Source organism: Physcomitrium patens, chromosome 3 (genome assembly GCF_059467195.1).
Source record: "Physcomitrium patens ecotype Gransden chromosome 3, ASM5946719v1, whole genome shotgun sequence".
Classification (NCBI taxonomy): Eukaryota; Viridiplantae; Streptophyta; class Bryopsida; order Funariales; family Funariaceae; genus Physcomitrium; species Physcomitrium patens.
In genome coordinates, this window is record NC_143412.1 from 11944410 (window position 1) to 11957322 (window position 12913).

The window sequence follows — 12913 nt, forward strand, 5'->3', positions numbered from 1 at the left end:
GCTACAATACTTGGATCAACACACCCAATTTCATATGCCTCAAATGTAAAAGCCTTTCCATAATGTAAAAGCATATCTCTAAAATATTTTTCTTCATATTTTGTCAAAAATCCATCGCATCCAATATTTAATCCATCTAATATAACAATTATAAATTTATGCTCTATCTTCCTTGGATCTCTTAAATTTGGTTGTATTGATTCTCCGCTTATCTTTTCTTCACAATCAGATGGTAGTAGCAATGCCACTAGTTTCACCTTTCTTGCTACTGATTTATACTTAGTTTCAAGACATACTTCTTTGTGACTTAAATTTTCTACAAATCCTTAAATTTTATGATAAATTTTTTTAGAACACACATTAATAACTCTATTCTCTACTTGTAACCTATATTGTAATAGATAATTTAATTCTCTCATAGTATCTGTAAAACCTATTTCTTCATATACTCTTGAAATAAATTTATTTTCAATCAATTCTCCATTTTCTTTCAAGTTTCACTTAATATTTTTAATATAACATCTGTCCATCCTTTTTATCTTGTCAATAGTCTTAAAAGTCAATACACAATCTTGTATCATCTCAATAAGTCTAGTAGATAATATTTCTTCTTCTAAATTTAGCAGAAGCTTTTCTTTCTCTAATCCATTGCAACCTCGCCTTACAATGGTGTGTATTAAAAACCCTCAAGGTCTTCAAATTTTTCATTTGATAATAGCTTCTCTCTCAACTTATCATGATTTCTCTCATGATTAGTGCAAATAGTTAAAAATTAAACTATTTTCATCCCATCTTGGCTTCTTATTCTTGCATAGGCTAAACCATCATCCATTACTTTTGTTTCCATTCGTGTGGTAATAATATATAGTTGTCCCAATATAATAGGATATGTAGACATTTCTTGCACAAAAAAATTTTGTTCATGAATAACATCTATTATTGTCTCCTTGATATTTGGACATGCTCTATACAAATCTTCTTTTGAATTATTTGTTGCTCTTATCATCCACCCATGTTCAGTATCAATAGGCCATTTTTCTTTGTTATACAATTCTTTTGACATCAGATTGATTTTAGAACCATAATCAATCAATGCTACAACTGGTTCTTTTAAATTTCCTAATTTTATCAAAGTCTCTATCGGAGTCCTTGTCCAATGACTTCTAGAATAATAACTAGAAGCTTGAATGACATCTTATTTTTCTGCAAATTTTAATTGCAAGACATCTCTAAAATTTTGTATTTCAACTTCTTCATCTTTATTATTTTCCATTGCTCTTGTTCCTTATACATTTGATGTCATAGAGTCTCCTATAGATTGTCATTTTTTTTTTATTGTATCAATAATAACTTCATAAAACTCATGCTTTGCAATTCGTAGAATTTCATCAATTATGAATTCAACCTTTCTACTTAAAATCCGCTCCTCCAATACCTTCTTCAAATCTATAGTAGCTTCAATATCTGATTGTAATTTATAAACACCAGCCTTTACTTTTTCTTTTTCAATTTCTCTTCCTTTTGTGGAAATTTTCTCTATTGCCTCTTCATAAATAGGATTCTTTTGTTGTCATGCTTTTTCTCCCCTTGTAGTTCTTTTTGAGGGCCTTTAATTATTTTCATCTCTTCTTCATTTTTCTTCTATTAATGCTTCATATTAACTCCTTGTAATATGAGCATGCACAGATAATTTATCTACTGGGTCATCCCACCCAATAATTTGTCAAATATTATTACCAATACATTTTAAATCATCTCTAATAAAATTTCTCCTTTCAGCATAACTCATTGCACTTATCCACAAAGAACTAGATTTTCCTAGAAATTCAAGATTTATGCTTAAACATCTACTAGGATTTGCTTCCACCCAATATGTTGATGCTTCATTGCTTGAGATTGTCTACACTTTAAAAGTATCTCCAATAAATAACTCCATTCTTCCTTTACCAAAATTTATTTCCAATTTTTCTCCATTTTCTTTTGAGTGTATCATACTATCTCTAAAAAAAACAATTCCTTTACGTAATGCCTCTGTAAATTCTTCACATTTTTTCCTTGAGTGATCTATGCTGTCACACCACATGCATCTATGTACTACACCCTCCATTAGCCTTGATCTTTGTTTTGTTGATATTCTTAATGATTGACCTTTCTCTTCAAGTTTTGCAAATTTTATTTACAAATCTCTCATCCCACGTATGATTTCATCAATTCCTGTTTCTTCTTTCTTTGATGTAGCCATTGAAGGTTGAATCAAAGATGTCAGATGGGTATTAGACATCTTTACCTTAGATGCTTGTAATGGTCTTTGATCACCCACCCTATCTTTTGTCCTTTCTCTTTTTGTCAACAACCCTACACCCTCCTCTACTTTTTTCCAATTTGTTGTCAATCCTTCATCTTCTTCTTTATCTTCAAGCATGATTTCCAACTTCTCTTGCAACTTTCCATTAAGTACTTGAAGAAAAAGCTCCACCTTATTTGGATCCAACAATTGTCTTTTTTTCTTTGATAAAGAAGAACATTACTTTTCAAACTCCCTTAATAATTTTATTACTAGAAGATCCTTCTCTGGCCTTTTAATCTATTTGAAAAAACAATTTTTTGTAACCCTATTACTATCTTTCAAGAAAAACTAATCCTTCAATACTTGAGAAAATTTCTCCAATGAACCTCCAAAATATTCTATAAGAGATTTTACTTGATTTTTTATCTCTCGTGTAGAGGCTAACTCAAATAATTGAACCATCTCCCTTTTGGAAATATACTTCAATTCCATTTTCTTTGCATAACATCTTAAATATTTTGTAATATTGTTTCTTTCAAATTGATCAATCTTATCTACAACCACTTGTAATGCTTTGTTAGCCGTAATCTCTTTGCGATCTTTAACCTGTTGCTGTTGCTGTTGCATGAATAAGGCCAAAGCTTCAAACATGCTTGTAGAATTAGGATCAAAATGCATACCTTATCCTCCAATTGAAGCTCCTCTTCCAACTCCACTTGAAGCACCAATTTCAACTCCACCTGAAGCACCATCAAAAATTCCTCCCTCCATCCTCTTTCCTTCCTTCTCCAAAATTCAAATAATCCAAGAAAACCAAATTCCATCCACAAGTGTTTCACGTTGAGTTCACCAAATATGTCATAATAAGTGAAGTCTTACTTGAGAATGCTCCAGAACCTGGCTGAAGAAAGTACAATGGAAATTGTAACCACAAAGTCCTAACTATAATAAAATAATAACTAAATTCTAATTAGACCATAATAATGCAAAGCAAGCTATAATCAAATTCAAAAAAACCTCAAAGAAATTTCAAAGAAAGAATAAAAAATCTTAAAGAAATATTTGAATAATCACAAATATCTTTCAAATACATCTCAATTCAAACTTAATTTAATTCTAGTTAAAATTCTATTGGACTTTATCCAAAATTTAGGCCAAAACTAATTAAATTTCAAACCCTAATAAAATCCTAAATCCTAAATCAAATCCTAACCAAACCTTAAACCAAATCCTAAACTAAACCCTAGTAATTCCTACAACAGATTTAAACCTCAATAACTAATGAACAAACCATTGATCTTAACTCAAATTTTTCACACTTCTTAAAATTAAGTTGAAAATAAGCACAAAAAATTTGAAAAGGATTGGAATTACCAAATAGACGATAACCTCAAAAATGTGCTTGGGTATTAGCCGGCCTTCTACTCCAACCTTGATGCCAATCTTCCAGAGCCAATATCTCTCTTTTTTACTATTCGATTACTTTTAAAATTCTCATACATATAGAAAAACAAGTCTGATATCTTTTCACATAAATTTCATTCAAATCCAACAAGTAAATTGCAAGAAATCTTAAAAACCCTCATCGGATTTAAAATTCTACTTTTTGAGACCTTGACCCACTTAAACCTCAATAACCCTCAATTTAACTGTTAGATCGAGCTCAAATTTACAACACATCTTAAACACAACTATGACCATTAATCCACAAAATTTCACTTATAGATCTATTACAAAACTCTTGAAATCATCCAAAACAAAAATCCTATTTTATTTCATAAAGCCCAAGTCATCCAAAACAAACCTTGACTTTGCAAAGCTCTTACAAAGTCATAACAACTCGAAATTGCGTGAAACCAATGCTCATAGAAACCTTATCCAATCTGCTATCAAATTCCACTCTCCGATTTGCAAAAAAACCTTGGAGTCGTCATCAAGACTTAGTTTTGTGCCTCAAGGTTTGATTTCGACCCTAGTTCATAACCGGCCTTCTCCGGATATCAATATCTAGTTTTTCTAAGTAAATTTTACTAGAATTTATTTTTAACTTCTTTCTAAAGATGTCCATATTATTTATTTTTAACTTCTTTCTAAAGATGCCCATATTATTTATTTTTCCAATCTACTTTGTTTTGCCTTACTTATGGTCCTACAAAGTAAGTAGAAGTCACCTTTCTAAAAGGTAGTATTGGTACCTTTTTGTTTTACTACCCTTGTGATTATTAACTATATTTCTAAGATAATTTTTTCTAATACTTTGAACTAAGATTTCCTACATTACAATAATTTCCACACTCTTTCACCTATTAGTAGTGTTACATCACGACAACGTAGAATTTTTTAAAAGTCATAAAATATCATTTGTACAAAAAATCAAACCTGTTCATATTGAAGTCATAGATGATCATCCATTGTCTTCTAGAGATATTGTTAATGAATTACTTCCTATGGATGTAGCAATAAATGATCATAGTAGTTGCGTAATCTTTAATATAATTAGATCTCTCTGTAATTCAGTCATTTTAGGTTTATCATGGTTAAAAAATTATAATCCTTGCATAGATTAGATTTCTCGTGCTCTTGACTTCTCTAAAAGCATAATTAAGAGTGAAAATAATCTAATAGAAAGTCATAAATCTAGTACAATTAAACCTATGTTTATAGGTGCAAGAGCTTTTTTATATGCTGCAAAGAAAAGATCACCTTCTGTCATTTATGCTAGACATATTTCTAATGATGCGAAGACTTCAAGTGACATTCTTAATCAATATCAAGAATTTTAAGGTGTATTTGAGGAGAAGAATGCAGATACTCTTCTAAAACATCGCCCCTATGACTGCTCAATTGACCTTCAAGAAGGAGCACAATTGCCATTTGGATTAATCTATAGTTATCACAAAATAAATTGGCTAAACTCAAGGAATATTTTGAAGAGAATTTAGCTAAGAATTTCATATGCCATTCCAAATCACCAACAGGAGCTCGAATCTTATTTGTGAAGAAGAAAGATGGATCATTGTAGATGTATGTTGATTATCAAGGACTCAACAAGATCACCATCAAAAATAGGTACCTTCTACTTTTGATATCTAGACTTCACAATCAACTGAATCAAGCTAAGATCTATATAAAAATAGATCTATAAAGAGCATATAACCTAATATATATTAAAGAACGAGATAAATAGAAGTCTACGTTTCAAACTAGGTATGGGCATTTTGAATACAACATCATACCTTTTGGACTTACAAATGCATCGATAACTTTTCAATATTTAATGAATGATATTTTTTGAGAGTTTTTAGATGATTTTGTCATCTAATATCTAGATGATAGCTTGATCTATTTTAAGAATATAAATAAACATGAACTTCATGTTTATCATGTGTTACAAAATTAAGAGATGCAGGACTCTATGCTAAGATAGAAAAGTATGTATTCCACATTATTCAAGTCAACTTCTTAGGATATATCATTTCAAATGATGGACTTATGATAGATCCTAAAAAAGTTCAAACAATTATGAATTGGAAGATTCCAAAAATGATAAGAGATGTCTAATATTTTTTGGAATTTGCCAACTAGTATCAAATCTTTATTAAAGACTTCTCTCGAGTTGCAACTCCTCTTACACGTTTGACTTGCAAAGACAAACTTGAATGGAGTAAATAAACTGAAACATCTTTTGAAATTTTGAAATCAACTTTTATTTCTGTACTAATTTTATATCATGTCAACTTTTTCAAGAAATTTTTTATGGAAACAGATGCATCAAACTTTGCGTTAGATGCTATATTATCACAAATGGGAACAAATGATAAATTTTGCTATTAGCTTTTTATTCTAAAAAATTTTGAGCAATCAAGATTAACTATAAAATCCATGACATAGAGCTTCTTGCAATCATGGATGAATTTCAAGAATAGCGTCATCATCTAGAAGGCACTTCTAATCCAGTCACAATATATATGGATCACAAGAATCTCAAGTATTTTATCTCAGCACATGTTTTAAATTGTCGCCAAGATTGTTGGAATATGTTCTTATCAAGATTTGATTTTAAGATCACATATCGACCCAAAAAATAATACAATTTGTCAGACATCCTTTCTAGATGTTTTTATATTACATTAAAAGAAAGAGATGCATCTTTTGATTAGCAAAGAATAATTCTCTTGAAGCTCGAGCATTTTCATATTCGAGTAATGAAATCAACATTAACTGTTGATTCAACCCTTATAAAACAAATCCAATCAAGTATGTCTTCTAATCCTCTTGTTCACAATATCAAAAATCCTTCTTCTAAGTCCTAAGATAATTCTAAGTTTGAATTCAAAAACAACCTATTCTATTTTGAAAGTTGATTATTTATCTTAAAAGAGAAGTACGATTACATGTTCTTCAAGCATGTCACGACTTTTCAACAATAAGACATTTTAGATATAACAAGACTTTGAAGCTTATATCCAGAGATTTTTGGTGGCGACAAAAGTGAAATGGTGTGAAAGACTTTGTTCAATCATATGATGTTTATTCAAGATCAAAAACTCCTCATTATTGACCTTGTAAACTTCTTCAACCATTTCCTATTCCAAAACAACCATGGTCTTCTATTTCTATAGATTTTATCATGGATCTTCCAATCTCATGTACTTATGACTCTATATTCGTGATAGTAGATCGATTTATCAAGATGGCTCATTTTGTACCATCTACAAAATCTATCATAGGTGAAGAAATAACAAAGCTCTTTCTTCATAACATCTATTGCTCTCATGGATTATGCAAAGATATTATATCGGATAGAAGAACTCATTTTGTATCAAGATTTTGGCAGACTCTTTTCAAGTTTCTAAAAGTAGATATAAAACTATCTTCAACATTCTATCCTCAAATTGATGGATAAATAGAGCATGTTAATTAAGTTTTGAAACAGTATTGAAGATGTACCATCAATTACCAACAAGATGATTGGACAACTCTTTTGTAATTGGTAAAGTTTACTTATAATAGTATGGTACATTCTTCTATAAAATAAACATATTTTTTTGCCAATTATGGTTATCATCCACGACTTGATACTATTAACTTTTCAAAAGTTGACAATCCTGCAGCAAAAGATTTAGCAAATCATTTGTCAGAGCTATATGTAACAATGAAGGTGCAGTTAAAAGAAGCTCTAGAACAACAAAAGATCAATGCAGATGTCTTTCAAAAGAAACAACTATCATTCCATGTGGGTAATAAGGTATGATTACTTTGTCACAATATCAAGACCACTTATCTTTATGATAAGTTGGACTATCGTAGACATGGACCATTTTTATTTTTGTAAAAATCAATCTAATTGTATATCATTTACACCTATTGGAGTCAATAAAAACCCATTCAGTATTCCATGTGTCCTTCTTGAACTATACAAGATAGTAGACATGCTAAGAAGAAGACAAGCTCCACCTCCTCTTATAGAAGTGGACAATAATGAAGAATTCAAAGTGGAAGAAGTCCTAGATTGAAGGCAATACCAAAATAAATTAGAATATCTTGTCCATTAGTGTGGATATGATATTAGTGAATATACATGGGAGCCAATAAAGAATCTTATAAATGCAAAAAAGATAATGGAGGCTTTTTATCAATGACATCTATCAAAATCAAGATGAAAACCTTCTTTATAAATGAAACAAGATCTAAGCAAGATAACATTCTACTTGCAATCCTTATTTGTAGATTCTTTATAATTGTGACGCTAACAAGATAGAGAACCAACAATCAGTGGATTTGACTGAAGAGCCTTTGTTTGTTGACCTCTCGGATAAGACATTACAATTGTCACAACCTTCAAGATGATGTAATTGAAACAAAGATCCTGAAGAACGACATGTTTTTCTTCGAATAGATGGTAAGATACAACGTATTTGGTATCATGACTTTGGAAGAGATTCCTAATGTTTGGTAATTTTAATAGAGGTGGGAACAATTCCTGACAGTGTTTTAAATATTTTATTTGAAAGAAGTTATGAAGGCCTCAACAATGATTAGATAATATGGTGGTCTTCCTGCCCTGATATGGAACACTATTGATGGTTGAGAGGTCCTATCAACTATCTTTGAAGAAAACAAAGATTTGAGTATGTAGCAAATACAATTCATTACATCATAGATTTCCTCAACATATGATGACGACTCGTCGTAGAACTTGCCTATAGAAGGAGGGATAATATCACAAACATATGCATGTAAGCTAATAATTACCTGTATAAATAGATAGAAGTAAGTAGAAGTAGGTAAAAGCAAGTTAATTCTATAATATCTTCTATGGAGGCTTCCTAGAAGCTTTATAGATACTGGTTTGACTTTATAGGTATCTTTAATTGACTTTTTGGATTAAAAACGTAGTTAATAAGTTGGCCATGTGCCACACAAGTTGTTAGCTTGAAGACCAAGCTAACTATGTGGCCTACATGTAGAAAAACTTGCCTTGTATGTCAAGGCATGTGTCCTACAAAGTCAACATACATTGAAGGTCCTATAGAATATCGCCATGTAGTCCCTAATTAGATAGTATATATAGAGACAAGAGTGAAGCCCTCTTCACTCTTGTCAACTCTTTTCTTGCTTCTATTCTAGTTTCAAGAGTCTTAAGTTTCCTTATCTTTTGGCAATAAACCATTCTAATTTCTTCTAAATATACATATTTTTTTATTTCTATTTTATCACTCTTTCTTTGACATAGATTTCATTGGTTTATGCATCATCTTTTAGTTCATGTCCTTGACACAAGATGTGCTAATCTTACGATCGTCGTTCTCTTTATCTTCATTTCTTTCTGTATCTTCTTTTTTATGTTCTTGGTCCAAACATTGAGGTAAGAATTCTCTAAAGTCTTCTATTTGAATTTGGCAATCTCTTCTCTTGAAAGCCTTTACTCTCTTTCTTACTATTAGAATTCTAATGATAGCTCCATCTAACTCACAAAATATATATGTTCGATTGTATTACATTATTACAACTATATATGACTCAAATTATCTTTGAAAAAATTTCTCCTATATATTATATTAATATTCTAAAATACCATTAAAAATCTCTATTCACATATCTTTCATAATATTTGAAACTATTAATATCTATTTTTAGCTGATATCAATAGACCATTTCTTCCTATCAAAAAGTCTCTTAGATATGATTTTTTTCTTAGAGTCATGAACAGTCAAAGCTAAAATCATATCTTCAAGCTCTTCAAGGTTCACCTTTGTTAAATATAAATGATAATAATCCACCTTCTTTTCTTTACTATACTCAAAGTTGTGGTTATCAGCATAAATAAGTACCTTTATATCATTGTGAACCATCTTTTTATTTGTTATTTTTTCAACCATTCATTCTTGAATTTGGATGGTCTGGGCTTCTTTTGTTAAGCCTTACGTTTCTTCATTTTCAAATTCACCTTGATTTGGGATACATATTATATCATTAATAATCCATGTAATATTCATATTCATTTCAACAAATATTTGTAAAACCTCATTTTTCATTTTTCCATTGAAAATTTCTTCTATTTCTTCAACTTTCTCTTCTTGAGCCTTATGAGAGTCATTTTTTTGTTTCTCTTTATCACCATCATCAATCATAGGATCACACATGAGAATAAATATTTGGTCAATTTTTTTTTTTTTTCTTTCATTGTATGAGTATCCAATGCTTCCACCATAATAGCTTCTATTTTGGATTTTCATGTGTCATTCTTTTCATTCTCTTTATCTTTTTTTCACCATTCTTTTGATAATGTTGCATCACTAAGATGAGTAGAAGAAGACATCTTCTTTGATTTTTCCTCCTTAGAAGCTTCTTCATTTCTTGGAGACCTCTTCTTGTTTTCAAGCTCAGTAATATATTTTTTATGAATAGCTCTACTTCTTTTTTCCTCAACCATAACATCATATAGATCATCATTATGTTTATTCCTACGTAAATATGCTTTAATACTAATAGTATAAGCTAGATCATTCCACTTAGTCATTTTCCTAATAGCTTCAATTCTCCTGATCATGACTTTTGTAGTTGGTAGGGAACTAGCTTTATCTACTTTTTGTTCAACTGTAACAAAATAAGACTCAATTCTATCTCCTTGTATGGCATTATTCTTTCATATTTACTCCTCCATCAATTTTTTTATGCCACCTTTTTCAAAATTAGTCTTTAAAGGCTCATCTAACCTTGTGAATCTTGTCCTACCTTCTTTGAAATATACAATATCATCCTTGATTGCACCTTTGTAGCTGTCACATTCACCATGCTTATGGTTTGGATTATTATACCACATACATTTTTTTACAAATCCTTTTGAACCTTCAATTGTCTTTGATGAGTTTGTTATTTATGATTTCTTAAACTCAATTATTTCTACCTTGAAATCTTTTATGCTCTTGATCAATTCTTTAAGAGTACCATGCTTAACAATCTTGATCACCTTTTAAGGTGGGACTTGATTCTGAAATGTAGGCATTAGTTTCAACCTTAATATTAAATCACAAGTCTTAATCTTTTGTTACTTAGCCAAAAGTGCCACTATCTCTTTTACTAGCTTCCAATTATTTGTAAAACCACTCTCAGATGTCTTCTCTACTAGATAAAAGAATAACTTTTCTTCCAAGAATTCATTAGCTGCTTGTAAGAATAATCGAATTTTCTTTGTTTCCAAGAGCTGTCTCTCTTGCCATAGTAATTGCTCAAATTTAGTCTCAAATTCCCTGATTAATTTATTTGGAGCCATTTGATTCTCTAGCCTTTGCTTAATCTATTCTAAAAAAGTTTATTTTTTCATCATTTTTTGAGTTTTCTTCAAAAAATTCATCTTTTAAGAGTTCTTCAAATTTCTTCCATGATATAGTCTTAAAATCCAACTCTTACACCGTCTCTCTAATTTCTGGTACCATTGCCAAATCAAAGGTGGTAATCATCTTCATTTCTGAAACTTCATGTACTTCCATTTCATATGTATAAATCTTGAGGAACTTAGTGATGTTCCTCCCATTAAACCATTCAATTTTATCCACCACTTCTTATAAAGCTTTGGTGGTATTCCTATCCTCTCCATGCATATGTTGCCTTTCTTCCATAAATTGGACAAATGTCGTGAATAAATCATGGGCATCGACCTCACCTGGTAATGCAAATCTAGAGATTTGATCCCATATCTTAACTTGTTGAAATAATTAGTGCTTTAAGGCTCTCTCAATAGAAGCACCAATAATGTTGGGGTAGAAAGAGTTTGCCTCAAGAAAGCACTGGGCTCCTAGCTATCACTAATTGCTCAATCAAGCTTCAAAATAAGGAAAGCCTTAAGTTTATATAAAAAATTTCTTTAATTCTTTTGATTTGGATGTGCTAATTTCAACCTCCTATAAATTCTTCATCCAAACTTGAAATTCATTAAATAATATATGAAAAGTATGGTCGAAGAAGTGCTCTCTTTAATCCGAGTTGTCAATCCTTCATTGTTCTTTATAAATGTATGTTATGCTCCAAAGAGTGATAGTAGGTATGAAATTGATACCTTAACTTTAAGCACCAATAACTCCATAAAAACTCCAAATCACAAAAAATTTGCACCTAATCTATATCCAAAAATCTAAACTTGATGATTTTAGCCTCCAAAGTTCAAATGACTTCAAATAAGAAACACTAATCCCTAATAAGGCCTCGGACAACCTCCTTGAAGCCAATTGGGCATGGCCTTTAACCAATAGGAATGAAGATCCCCATTCCTTGCCTTCATCCAACCATGCCTTGCTTTCATCTCTTCCAATAAGCCTCCTACTACTTAAGATTTTCTTCTTTAGGCTCTAATGTCCTCTCAAGGCTTCATATTAAATATTTAGGTCCTATAATTCTTTTAAATACTATAATCAAAATAGATAAAATTCAAAATAATTTTTTTTATATCTACTCTCTTTAAATTAATCTATTAACTATTCTAACATATACCAAGATTTATGAATATATTATATGTTTTAACTAATTTTTACATATTATAAACAATTACAATATGACAATATTCTTATCTTATATCAAAAGAAGAAAAAGTACTTTTTGACCAACAAAAGGTAATTTTATTGAAGTCAAAATAATTTCATCTCCAAGCAATAAAATCAACATTGATTGTTGATTTATCTTTTCTCAAGCAGATTCAAACAAGTATGTCCTCAAACCTTTTTGTTCATGATATTAAAAATAATTGTTCTAAGTCTTAAGATACTTCTAAGTTTAAATTTAAAGAGAACCTATTCTATTTCAAAGTATGCTTATATGTTTCGAAAAGAAAAACACAATTCCGTACTCTTGAAGCTTGTCATAATTTTCCTACAACATAAAATTTTAGATATAATAAGACTTTGGAGCTTATATTTAGAGATTTTTGGTAGCCTCAAATGAAAAAGGTATTAAAGAATTTATGCAAATATGTGATGTTTTTTCAAGATCAAAAACTCCTTTTCATCAATCTTATAGACTCATCTGACTATTACCTATATCAAAACAACCATGGTCTTTTGTCTTTATGGATTTTATCATGGATCTTCTAATTTTAAGTTCATATGATTTCATATTCATGATTGTAGATCA